Consider the following 13914-nt stretch of genomic DNA (forward strand, 5'->3'; position numbering starts at 1 on the left):
AGTGCACCTCAGAGAAGGCAGCTAAATTAAGGCAATGAAATAGGTAACAACAAAGAAAGACTGAACTGAAACAGGTTCTCGCAAACATGGAGATGATCACACGTTCCGTGGGAAAGCCGCTGTTGAGAGAAGGAGGGTCATAAAAGAATGGAAATGACCTGAGAAAATAAATCCAAACACCTAAAAATAGAAGCAGATGTGTGACTGTTACATGATTTCCAATATCCCTCTCTATTCTAACAGGCACTTTTCATAAAAGCATAGGACTTCAAAACCCAAAAGGAATCTACAGCTACCTAAGAACACTGAAATAATGTTAAAATCTAAAGAACATCAAAATCAGCATCAATAGACCATGTAAGCCTGTTTCACAGTCTGCTCTAATAATCAGGACGATGAACTGAATGTCCACTTAGGTATGCTTCAGCTAAAGCTTGTGGGTTAGCGCCCCATGGGAGAATTACCACAAATTCAGGAATGAAATGGTCAAGAGACATAAGGATTGGTACAGTTTATTGATGAAGTCCATTTAAACAATTAAGGTTACAAAGAAACTCAGGTCATATAGCACATTGGAGAGTAAAGACTACTTATTTTGGATCATTAAATTCTCATTCCCCCATTCAATCAAAAATACCTACTTACCCAGTAAACTTGCCACAATGGAGACCAACCCTGTTCCAGCTCCAATTTCAATCACATTTTTATCAACCATATTATACTGCTTTGCATTTGTTTCCAGGAAATAGCATAAAACAAGTGCCTACAAAAATTAAATTAAAAAGTTGGTGCTTGGCAAGTAGTAACAAAGAGCAAGATGAAACTCCAGTAGGTAAATGTGTCACTGATGTTACAGGTGAGTATCCCCATGTGAGTAGGAGAGCATCTGTGGCTGTTCATAGGCCTCATTCCAGGAAATCATCACAGAATTACAACCCCAATATGTTTAACATTTTGTCTAAAAATAGTCTTTGGGGATTACTGGGAGGAAAGAGAGATAACTAAAAGTACAGAGTTTAGTTGCTTAAATTGGGTCACGTTTCAAGGAAGCAACTAGTAATAATACCAGTTATTTTTAGTGTGTGGGCCAGGGCAGGCTGCAGTGGAGGGTCTGTGTCCTTCATGCTCAGTTGTTGAAGGAGTGGGTGCCCTTTGAGAATATTCTGCATGTTAGACTCATACAGATGTCACTATAATTGTTTAACCCAAATGGAGCCAGTAAAATGGGAAATAAAAACATTGACTCTTCTAAACTCTACAGTCATAAAAAACTGAAGGAGTAAACAATGTTTTTATGTGTCTCACAAATTTTGATAAAGTTAGAAATAGAATTAATTAGTGGAAATGACTTCCCAATTGCATGATTTCTAAGTTTTAGTGCTGTGTGAGGTCACATAGTAGCATTATACAACCTGTTTCCTTCTTCCATGTAAAACACATCAGTGAACCAAACTGACTGGAAAACAATTGAATGTAGCAAATTGTGTATGAAATTATACCGAGGGCCAAACAACAGCACCGTAACAGTCCATCGCTTCAGTAATCCGAATCTCATGACCAACAAAATGAAAGGCTTCCCAGGAAATGCTTGTTACCAGAGTTGGGATAAAACATCTCGCCATGATCTCTGAGACCACCTGCTTGTCATCATGGTCTTCTCTGGCCTCTGCAAGGAAATCAAAGAGGTAGTAGGTATCTTAGAAACCCAAGACAGAAGAGAAGCAGCTAATGGAAATGCAGCATTTCCTGGGCTCAGTTAATTTCAAATGTTCACTGACCTTAGATGAAACTAAAAAGTAAGGTCTACTCTCAAGTACCTCATAATGTAAGCTAACATTCACACATCAGGGTGTCCATGTTTTTCTGTTTTCTAGACGTCACACTATCCATTTCTGCAATGCTAAATGCAACTCAGAGTGACTGACATACTACTTAGGCAATATGTTGGGCAAGGAGTACAGCTTAGAGGTAGTGTGCTTGCCTAGAATGTGCAAGAGGAAGGAAAGAAGGAAGGATGGAAGGAAGGAAGAAAGGGAAAGAGGGAGGGAAGAGGAAGGAAGAAAGCAAGGAAGTTTCCAAGGACCACCAATCAGTTCTTCCTGAACAAGAGAAGACTTTGATGGGATATAAGATCCTACCTTTTTGTAGAGTCTACACAGTATGATTTCAGGTGTTTTAGTGACATATAATAGGCTGTTCTATTTAACTTGCTTTTAACCAGATAAAAGATATGTTGCAATACCACCCACGATATGCCCTAATATTATTATTTTTTATATTTATTTTTTAGTTTTCGGTGAACACAACATCTTTATTTTTATATTTATGTGGTGTTGAGGATCGAACCCAGCGCTCCGCGCATGCCAGTCGAGCGTGCTACCGCTTGAACCACATCCCCAGTCCTATTTTTTATTTTTATATTATTATTTTGGGGCACTCATGGAATGTTGGCATCTACAATCTTACTTATGGTTAATAAGTAACATTTAACTACTAATTATTGAGCATATACTTAACATGCTAGAACCTGCTATAATATTGACTTAATTTTGTTGTTGTTGTTGTTCTGGGGATTGAACCCAGGAGCACTTAACCACTGAGCCACATCCCCAGCCTGTTTTATTGTTTATTTTGAGGCAGGGTCTCACTAAGATTCTTAGGGCCTCACTAAGTTGCTGAGGCTGGCTTTGAACTTGTGACCCTCCTGCCTCAGCCTCCTGAGCCTCTGGGATTACAACTGTGCACCACCACGCCTGGCTGCTCTTAATCTTTGCAATAACTGTATGGTACACACTATTAGTTTCACTTTCACTGATAACAAAGCTAAGACTCAGAGAATCATGTTAACTTGACCAAGCCCACACAGGGTATAAATGAAAGAGCCAAAATTTGAGCTCCATTTGTGGTTGCTCCAGAGCCTCCTTTCTACAGTTTTAAAAAGCTGTGATATAATGTGTTTTTTTTTTTAAATCTATTTGTCTCTAAGAGTTTACAAACTTAAGTAAAATGTGAAAGAGAAATCTATATCAAATGACGTTGGGAAACAAACAATATGTATAAAGTGCTTTGCATATTGCCTGCTATATGGTGTCTGAAAATTACTACTACTACTACTATCATTATTATTATTTTGAAAGTATAGCAAAGTGTATTAGAAGAGAAAGAAGAGGGAGCACCCTCAAGGGAGAGAACAGGTCCTCTCACAGAAGAGACATAAAGAATGATCATTATTTTTGTAACTGTTACTATTTTGATCACGAAATTCAGACAGAACAAGATCACCAGTTAATCAAACCCTGGATGGTATGGCACAGACTTGAAAACTCAACAGTTCATAGTGCTGTGGCTGAGGTGCTTGGAGTGGTTTCATGAAAGAAGTCTGTCTTTGGTCAACCTTTGTTCTAACATGACTTCCATCGATAGAGAAGTTGTTTCTCTCTCACACCGGCCCTTAAAATCCACTGCTCCTTCCAGTATTTTCTGCTCTCTCAGCTCTTGCCATCCACCTCCCCTTCCCCAGCACTCATGAAGTCAGGCTTAGTTTTCTCCGGAAGAGAAGATGGAAAATAAAGACCAACTGTGAATATAAGGAGGAAACAGCATGAAAAGACAAATCCAACCGAAAAACAGTTTTAAATTCCTAAGTAGGAAGAGATGAGGCAGCAAAGTCTCATTGTAACCACTTTAGCCAGAGTAATCTTTGTTCCTGGGTTAGCCCATTCACTCACTCTAGAACTCTGTGCTGAAGGCCTGGTGTGCACCTGCCCCAGTCTGAGTGGTGGAAATATGGTAGCTGGCCAGAAGATGTGGTCACTCCCCTCAGAAACACTGGAAAGACAGACTTAATTCCTCTACACCTCAACAATGCATGTGATATCTCAGGGCATCAGAGATTGGATTTAATAATGTGAGCTATAATAAAGGTGAACATAAAGCCCATATTCTGGTAGAGTTTAGCAGCACTATTTGGGGTGGAAGCAGATATAATAGAGATGTAGGTTTAACTGGGCCTAAGCTCAATATGAGTCAAAAGTATAAAACCAGTATCAATAAAAACTTGTACACTAAGGTCATGTTAAGAATATAATTTCTAAAATGAGGTCAGTAAAGGCTCTGTTCTATTTCATGCTGGTCAGATCATACTGTTAGTCCCATATGCAACTGCAGAAGTCTCACTATACTGGAATGCCAAGAAACTGGAGGAACCGGGAGGTGAGACATCTTGAAACTCAGCCACAGGAGGACAATTTGAAGAGACAGACCTGCTCCTCAAAAATAGTAAAGACCTGAGGGAACACAAGAGTTGCTACAACTTTAAAAAACTAGTAAATAGAAGAATTGGGGGGGGGGGTGCGCATGCGCATGTGTGCCCCGCATAGAATCTAGTCAGAACCATGTGTTCCCCAAAAGAACTCCCGCTTAGGTACAGCCCACAGGAAGGGGCCTGTCCATCACCCAATTCTCCCACTATCACACTGACGCTCAGTAGAGATGCAACAAAAATAGCAAGATGAAAAATTGGTATTCTTCAGCAAGAGCCACCTCTTCTAATATATTCCACTGTACTTCTCCTTAAATAACTGCATGCATTCACATTCAGAAGAGCTCCAAGAACCAAATAATACTGGTAATATGTTTTATTTGAACTTTAACTTTCATTCCACTACATGCACTTGGCTTGCTAAGAATGAAGGAGTGGGGGAGGAGGTTTGCTGTGGTGGCTCTTTAGGGAAAAGCAGAGAACATTAATTGCTTCCTTGACCTTTAGCTCAGCGTGTCCTCCTGGGCCTCCTTGCCTGCTCCTTGTAAATGCAGCACTCCTTTGACAAGTCACCTAAGGTACCAGGGATTAATAGATGTTAGAGTACACCAAATCCCAGGAGCATCTCCTAAAGTTCCAGCCTTTGATACAGAAACTTTGTCAGTGAATATTTACTGGTACAACTTGACACCTCTGACTTTGCACGTTCTTTTAAAGGTTAGTTGGCCAGATTAGTGCTGCTGTCTAACAAGTCAGTGATAACAAATGAATTCCTGGCTTTTGACTGTCTTTCTGAATATACTGAGCTAGTCCTTTCTTTTTGATAATGACTACATCTTTGTCCTCATGTGGAAATGAAATTTTAAAAATATATATGAGTATATTGTTATAATTGACAATTACACTCCCAAGACAAAGGACCTTGAAAAATATTTCGTGAAACAACTACAGCCACTATTAATTGCATATACACTAAAAAAGAACAACTTTATGTAACACATATGGCAATTCAAAACTAGTAATAAAACTATGATGATATTGTATCATATAGAAATCATTATCAGTTTGAATAAAATTTAATAATGTTTTATATTAATATTCTGTTTTGCATTTAAATGTTATATGACTACTATAGGCATTCCATAAGAAGTAGCCCTCATAAAATTAGCTTAATTTATATCACAAAGCCAAAATATGCTGAATATGGCTGCTTAAAACAATTTGTCAAAGAGGAACAAGATCTTTGTAAGAACCACACTGATAAAATAATCAAGTTTCTTTTGAAATGACTGATGAAGCTTAAAACAAAATTTCTTTATGACAATAAAAAAATCACAATAATGTCTAGATGTAATATGTGAGATTTTAAAAGGAAACATATATATCTCTCTATGATTATTTCCATCTTAAAACACTGGCTGTTCTTACCCAGCATGAACTTCTACCTAAAGATCTTGAGGTAATAGTTGTAATACAGTAGTAATTTTTTATGTAAATGAAGACACATGTAATATTAAGTTCTAGTAATGACACCACCTACTTCCAGGTTGATAACAAGAATCTCTCACCTAGAATCTAATGAGAAGAGCAGTATACTACACAGGCATCCTGGAGCAGCCTCCTTGCAATAGAAGGGAGGGATCTATACCCCAAAGGTAATTTACAAAGCACACATTCCTCAAGCTGCATTGTTTACTGAATACGGGATTTAGTGTTTAAAAGATTTATGAATTAGCAGATAGTGTTTGGTTCTTAATTAATATCAGAAGAGCAATTTCCTCAAAAAGTTAATAACATTGTCATATATTGGAATTCTAGAAGCATTTTTGGACAATTTTCCCACATATATTCTCTCCTTATTTTCTAGCACTGGGACAAAAAACTAAAACTGGGTAACCTTACACAAAATAGTAGATCTTGACTTTCCTGGGTGAAAGCCCCCAAACTCCTGATGTCTTCACCTTTAGATGAAAGCTATCTACCTATCTTAGAGTATTATTTTCTTAATGAATTTAATATTGAAACATAACCATCAAAAGATCTTAAATAAAACATAATCAAGACACAGTATTATAATTATGTTGCTATCTTGGGCTTATCTATTTTAATGCTTTTTCATACAAAAAAATTCTAATACCATTTTCCTGCTATTAAATCTTTGCTGATTTAAAATTTACCAGGTGGCTCTTGTTCTCCTGAGAACTAAAGGGTTTTCAAGTATGAAGTGAAAATTAGCAATATTCTGCCACACTATGAAGACTATTCTCCTGAGAAAAATTCAGTGGTGAATTGATTTTGGTGCTGGATTACAGCAAGCCTTCCAAAATAGCAACTCTGTCTACAGTCCTCTCTTTTATATCTTTAAGGTCAGTAAGAACAATAATAAATGAAGGGTCAGAGCACAGAAATACACTAAATAAAAAAGGAAAAAAAACAGCAACTTTTTAATAGCAATGACAAGTGAATTCAAGCTTCCATTTGCAGGCTGTCATGAGAAAGTGTCAGCAAAATATCAAGTCAAGCCACTCTCCTAAATGAAAGCAACTGTCATTCAACCGAATCTTCTACTCAAAGAGGAATGTCATGTGCTTTTTAGAAATGCCTACGGATTTTTTTAAGATGTTAAAGATATTTTCAGATAAATAAATGGGCACAGGCTAATCTGAAACATACAATCGTGAATGCCTCAGCAATGCCAATATCTTGAGCCCTTATATTGAAATGGGTTCCTGAGAAGAGTCCACAGATATGTTCTATCTGCTGGTACACTGAGTTTCAAGAATGAAGAGTCTGGAACTCTAGTTGAGGAGACATCTTATGTCTTCACAGAAGAAGAAAATTCCTCTTTTATTGAGACTGCTCAGGATGCAAGTAGAAAACAAAGAAGAACCTCAGTTCATTGTCCTCAAAGTTCACTCCTTGAATCATGAAAGGGAAAGATTCAATTTCACTGTCAGTGGAGTTTGGGAAGTCTTGGAAAGCCCTTCTCTAAAGGCTATAGAAGTACCCAAGTTGGTGGGATCAGGAGAAGCAACCTTGAGGAGGAGACATTTGTGCTCAGGGAGCTATGAAAAGATCAAGGTGCACCTGGGATCATTGTGAGAAATGAGCCTGAAGAAGCTGCCTGAGACCAGACTTGTTGCAGTGTTGATCCTTGTTCTATAAGGGAAGGAGGAGCCAGGAACTGATGTGATCAGATGTGCTGCTCAAGAACTACCTCTGATACGGCTTAGATGTGAGGTGTACCCCTAAAGTTCATGTGTGAGAAAATGCAAGAAAATTTAGAGGTGAAATTATAACCTATTCAGTGCATTAATCTCCTAATAGGGATTAACTGGGTGGTAACTGTAGACAGGCATGGTGTGGCTGGAGGAGGTGGCCATGGGCCATGGGGTGGGGGCTGCCTTTGGGGTTGATATTTTGTGAGCTGAGTTTAATCTCTCTCTGCTTCCTGGTGCTTTTCACCTTCATGCTCCTCTGACATGCCTCACCTCAGGCCAAGAGAAATGGAGTTGGCCATCTATGGACTGAGACCTCTGAAATGATGAGCCCCAAATAAAATTTTCCTCCTCTAAAGTTATTCTTGTCAGGTATTTTCATCACATCAGTGAAAAGGCTGACTGAAACAATCTCTGGCAGCAGTGGCTGTGGGACTGGTGAGGTCAGAAGCTAATGACAAGCCCGTTGCAAAGGCCCAGTTGACGGGAGTCTGATGAAGGCAGCAGACAGAGTTGAGGGCCAAGTCCCACCGGTGTCCTTTGAGCAGCACATGCCTCCTCTTGGGGACAGCAACTGGCACCCAAACCTGACATTCAAACCAGAGTTTTGAAGACATCTGAGGCAGATTGAGGCAGTAAACTTGAGTTATTTTTGTTAAACATGTGAAAAATTGGTTGTTTTTTTGCTGATACTTATTCGGGTTACTTTTTAAATATTTAAAATGTGTTAATGAGTGATGCTCACCTTAGTAATGCTATGGTACCCCAACTATAATATCACATATTTTACCTCACACTAGTGTGTGGTAGGTTTCATAAACAGAGATAGAATTACTCAGGTAAACTTTTTTCTTTGTGCAGTAAGGCTAATATTATTCATAAAAGCATATTACTCATTAATCCAACTCCGTAAAGATTTATGAAAGTCCTCGGGAGAGAGTTTCATGTGATACCCTGAGTAGGATGTTATACTAGGCCTGAAGGGAGTCAACTGGCTGGTGACCAGAAATATAAGACCATCTCTAACGAGCAAGCCTAAGTCCAACCAATAGCCTTGGTTATAGTTAATTCATTTATTCACTCATTTATTGAGCACCTGGGCACTATGACGATGAAGACAGACCAACATGTAAGTGCTCTAACAGAGGCTCAACCAGATAATTCAAAAATTCAAAGTTCCACTTCTCAGGAGCTCAGCAAAGAATTACCTGAACCTTCATGATTAGGGGTTTGCCAGGCAAGTAAGATATGTCTTAAGAGGAGATGTGTCTCACATAGGGAACAATATGTGTCAGCCCACTGGCGAAAGATCTCTTGACCAATTTTACAATTCGAGGAACTCTGAGAATATATGAGGTAAGTGGAGGGGTCAGTAGCACAAGATAAGACACTTACACCATGCTTAGAAGTTTTGATTCTATCCTACAGGAAACAATGAGACACTGAATAATTTTAAACAGAAGCCTAATGTGGCAAGGTTTGAATTTTAAAAAGATCTTGCAAGCCACAGTGTGAAAAAGGAACTAGAGAGGGTAAAGAAAGTTAGTCCAGAGTGAGATAGCCAATTAAAGGCAGTTAACAACACTGGAGAGAAGAAATGATACAGGTCAGAATCAAAGCAATTGATGCTGGGAATGGAGGAGGAAGAGTAGGAGCACTCATGGAGGAGGGCAGGCGAAACCAACAGGCTGTAATGGGGAGGGGCATGAAGGAGAGGGAGAAGGCTCCGGGGTAGCCAGGAAAGTGATTCTGCCATATACTGAGACAGGAAATATACTGAGGGGAAAATCTGAATAGGAAACCCACAGTTAAGGCATAGTCATCTGTGATAAGATGTGCTGGCCATCGAGGGGAGCCACTCAGATGAAGGGAACCTGCTATAAGGAGCTCAGTTGCCAACAGTGCCGCCCTCTGTGTCTTTGGCTCCTTGAGAGCTTCCTCCCCCTGCGGCTGCCTACCACAGCCAGCCCATCCCATGTTGGATGCCCCTTCAGTAGTCAGCTTCAGCTCAGGGACATCTTTGCCTACCTGAGATGTCTCAGAACTGTTGGAAGCTCTTCTTACCCAGTCTATCCATCTCTCCCCTTCTTAGGTGTAGGACCTAAGCCGAGATCTGAGAATTCTGCCTACTTCTGCTCCTTCCTTCTTTATCTCCCACAAACATTTCCCCAAATAAAGTCCTTGCACATTTAATCCCACTTGGGCATTACTTCTGAAAAGACCCAAACTGACTCAAGGCAGTTTAATAAGCAACTGGAGTGATCTGAGTTGCTGTGCACCAGAACCCCTGACTCTGGGGAAGGACAGTCTCCTCCATGGCTGCAGACTCTCAGGAGACCGTTTTAGAAAACTATGCTACATGTGCTAAAGCTAGAGAAGGCTGCAGGCAAGCGTGGGACACGTGGCATTGTTAATGTGGATGAGGTTTTAGACAGATTATAATGTAGCATCAGAAACATGTAGAAAGGAATTGCCAGCACGTGCCCTAGTCATAGTTTTAATCTGTGTATAAATGAGTGACATTTTATAGTTCTTGAATCTTCATGCTGGTGTTGAAATACAAGCTAGGAGTCTGCTCCATCCTTTCCAAGTAAGAGATACTAAGTATAAAAGAGCTGGGGTAGGACATATCAATACCCTCCGGTGCCCGAGAACGCCGTGTTCCCCTTCTGGGAAGAGCCTTTGTCAGCAACACAACGCCTGGCTCTGCTCTAACAGCACACTCTTAATCCCCCAGCTCTGTGCTTTTGAACATATTTTTAAAGCTTTAATTGGCTATACAGATGATTATGGGGTGTGTTTGTTCATGTTGTAAAATATTTTAATACTACTTCTGTCTCAACCTTACCTTGAACTTCTTCCACTCCCTTTGTAATTTGCCAAATTATCATAAGCACAGTTGAAACCAAGAATTGTTACTAATGGTAATGATAATGATGTAATTTTATTCATAAACCACACAGAAATTGTATCTTCACTCAAATTATCTAAATGGCTGGATTCTCTAAGTGATTACAAATTAAATGTTTAGGTTTGCAAGAATTGCTACAGGAAAACCATTGGTGTTTAAGCCAGGTAGGCTGCCAACCCTGGGCACGCCCCTAACTGTCTCAGCCTGAAGACACGCTCATCTAGGTAGAAGCCACCTGGTGTGGCCAAAAAAGGGAAAAGCAGGATGACAATTCTTAGAAAGCGCCACACCATGATAGACCAGGAGGGAGAGAAAGAAAGAAGCAAGATGATTTTATTTGTTTTGAATTGCTCAACAAAAACATGGTAATTGTTCTAGTCTCTGTCAAGAATATCTACAAGTCTACACTTTTAATCTAGAGATAATGGGGTACTTATATTGTGAAAACCATGCAGGTTCACACTTCATATGTAAGACTACGTGAAACTTGTAGGACAATTTAAATAATCACACTGCTGGTAGAACTCAAACTTAAATTCTACATCCAGAGGTCAAATTACATTAACACATACTTCATATTTAAGACCATGTAGTAATGATGGGCTAATTTCAAATAACTATACTGGATGTAGAACTCAAATCCTTTTTACATCTAGAGGTCAAATTACATGATGTATTTGCCTCTAATTAATAGTCAGAGGGATGATCCATAAACACGTGTTACAGATGTTTTTATAGCCTAAATTCATCATTCATCCAAGCATTAGTAAAATCTTCAGTTTTTTCCATAAAACTATTTAGATCTCTCTTGCAAGCTTCTTACCTAAAATAACTTACAAATCACAAACATGCATTTCATGTATGGTATTGGGTAAAAATAAAATTTTCCATCTTTACAGATAAAGAAAAACTCTAAATATATAGTAAGTAAGTTCTAATTACTTAGTAACTCTATATATTTTATTTATTGTCTGCCAAAATTATCTCAAACATATCCCCAGGATCCTAGGTATGATAACAGTAGGCATAAAAAATTACTGGAGATATCTCAGGTTAGCAAACACAAGCTGAGACATAACATGCAGTAAATCAATGTCCTAGCTCCCTTCAAGACATGGATGAACACTGCAAAAGGAATATTTTATATTCTACTAATTATTTGCCTCCTTAGAATTGGTCAAATGGTGAAAGAAACAAAATTATTTACCTTCTTGAACTTCTGGCTCCATCAAGTGATCAATCAATGGATGGCTATATATTGATGTTTTCTTGATCATTTCTTGAAAACTAGGCAAGTAATAAAATGTCAAATGGTATTAATGAAGTAAAAATATGTACCGAGCATACTCATGCTTACCTACTAAAGTTTAACTTCAAATATAGCTGAGGGAATATTAAAGCACCACATAATAAAAAAGCATGATTTAATCAAGACCAACTCAACACTACCTAGTACAAATCACAACTGGAACAAAGGCTTCAGAGTCAGGACTTCTATAAGCTACTAGAGAAAGAACGTGTTCCTCACCAGAGACAAACAGCTGCCACAGAGAGGCACATCATACTGCCTGGTAAGACAGCAATGCCAAAATTTAAGAGATGACTAAAACATTGGGAAGAAATGGGTTCTGCTTGGTGCATTGAAAACCATAATATTAATCTAAAATAAAGCATCCTAGCAACCAGTGCAGAGTTCATTTGTTCCCATCTGTGCGTCATTAGCACTTCCTCAGTGTCAAACAGCACCAGGGCCAGATGATCGTCCTAGTAGCTTCTACCATCTATGCACACCATCCCAGCAGACATATAAGACTGAATAAATCAAAGTATTTCATGCCTCTCAAGTGGAGCAGATAATCAGAATTAGCTCAAATGAGCCATTACTTAAACCTCACTAAAGTTTGATTGGTATCATAGAAGCTATCACTGTACTACCATAAATTAGTAAAACACTTTCTTCCAAGGATCCCAAACTACTTATAAGTCACATTTCTTCACAGCATGCCTCAGTAAATTAGAAGCCAAATTATTTTCCCTAGAGTTTACAAACAAGGTCACAGCTCAAATAATAGCAAGACATATGTTTTGTTCCCAATTTAATCTTTTCCATTAAAGAAAGCAGTCTTCATTACACCTGTCCACATGAAAGCCAGTATTTATTAAATATTAAACCTAGACACACCTAAATGACTTAGCCAAGTTTACAGAAGGTTAAAAAGTATCATCCACAACTTCTGTTTTGCTGCCGAGTCCTCTGGTAGAGCCTGAAAGGCTTGCACCAAAGCAGAGTTTACTACTGTACACACTGGCAGTGGGGCCGTGCAGAAGGATTAGGATCCCGACAGCTGCAGCTTCCTCGCCTCTGGTTACACAGCAGTGAGGCTGGGACACCCTTCTAAAGGGGCTGAATAACAGAATGACTGCGGTCCATGAAAGAGCTAAAACCAATAGCTAGATGTAAACCACTCCCATGAGTAAGCAAAGACTGCACAGAGGCAGCAATCCAGTTCTCCCACGTCAATGTCAAGGCTTATTCTAATACTCCACGGCTATCATGTCCTGTGAAATGGAGGCCACATAATTTTCAAATCACCAGTCTGTCTGTTTTCAGAATCCAATTGCATCAGAATTTACGCAGCACTGCTCTGTGCCCAGGAATCAAAGCACCCCAACTCCTTCCTATTCAGGTGGAATGGCAAGCTAAGGGTGTGTTCATCTCTGTACTTACACAGGTGCACTATGTACCTGTAGGCATGCATAAACATTCCCCTGTCTCTGAAAAGATCCCCTTGATATAAGTTACTTGAAGCAACAAAGCCAAGCAATATTGCAAATTTAAACTTAGGAATGCAAGAAACACTTGACATTCCATGACTTACACAGAGCTAACCAAGGTCACTCTGCTGTACTAGGCAGGCCTGCACTTCAGGAGGCTCCATTTAGTTACTCCTATCAATAATTAGCTGGTGATTTTGACCATACAGTTAGCATGTTCCCTGGCTTTCTCATCTACTAAATAGGGATATAAAAAGCATATAATATACATATTTGTTGGTTACGATTATAGGTAAAAACATTCTAGAAAGTCTAAAATCCTAAACAATACAAACTATTATTCATAGGCAGTTAATTTTGGGCAAATGACACTCTTTTTGACTATTTTTAAAGCAAGAATAAAGAATTATTTAATGTATAAAATTATGACTTTTTCAAAGAGCTGTTTGAAAGATGATGCAATCCTTGGTGCTGGAGTTCTTCAGAAGCAGAATCCCTAAATCAATCATCTTAGCCAACTGTTAGACATAATCATTTCAATTATACAGAACTGTTTAAAAAGCAGAGACACAGAGATTTCTGCCTCTGGCTGTATGTACCTAGAGCAGACCTCTGCTTCCTTAGGAACCAGAAAAGCAGGTTTTCAAATACAAACACACATATGCTCACGTGCTCCTGTTAAACAGCATCACATCGAGCTGTCCAGGCAACAAGAACTCCAGGCACTGATCCCCGGTGAAGAGAAAGAG

General features: G+C 39.0%; 1 protein-coding gene across 5 annotated transcripts in view; it reads right to left on the reverse strand.

Annotated features, from left to right (window-relative positions):
• Positions 1-496: 496 nt before the first annotated feature.
• Positions 497-13914, reverse strand: part of Ercc5 (ERCC excision repair 5, endonuclease) — a 40551-nt gene continuing 27133 nt past the window's right edge. The window contains exons 17-20 of one of the 5 annotated variants that reach the window (XM_048800650.1): positions 11598-11677; positions 4763-4834; positions 1596-1666; positions 497-763 (exon numbers count right to left, since the gene is read on the reverse strand). The gene's annotated coding sequence lies outside the window, so the exon portion shown is untranslated. Of the gene's footprint in view, positions 1667-4762; positions 4835-11597; positions 11678-13914 lie in introns of all 5 variants that reach the window. The other 4 variants (XM_048800649.1, XM_048800648.1, XM_048800647.1 and 1 more) reach the window with 4 other exon arrangements.

This window comes from Marmota marmota, unplaced genomic scaffold (genome assembly GCF_001458135.2).
Source record: "Marmota marmota marmota unplaced genomic scaffold, marMar, whole genome shotgun sequence".
Taxonomy (NCBI): domain Eukaryota; kingdom Metazoa; phylum Chordata; class Mammalia; order Rodentia; family Sciuridae; genus Marmota; species Marmota marmota.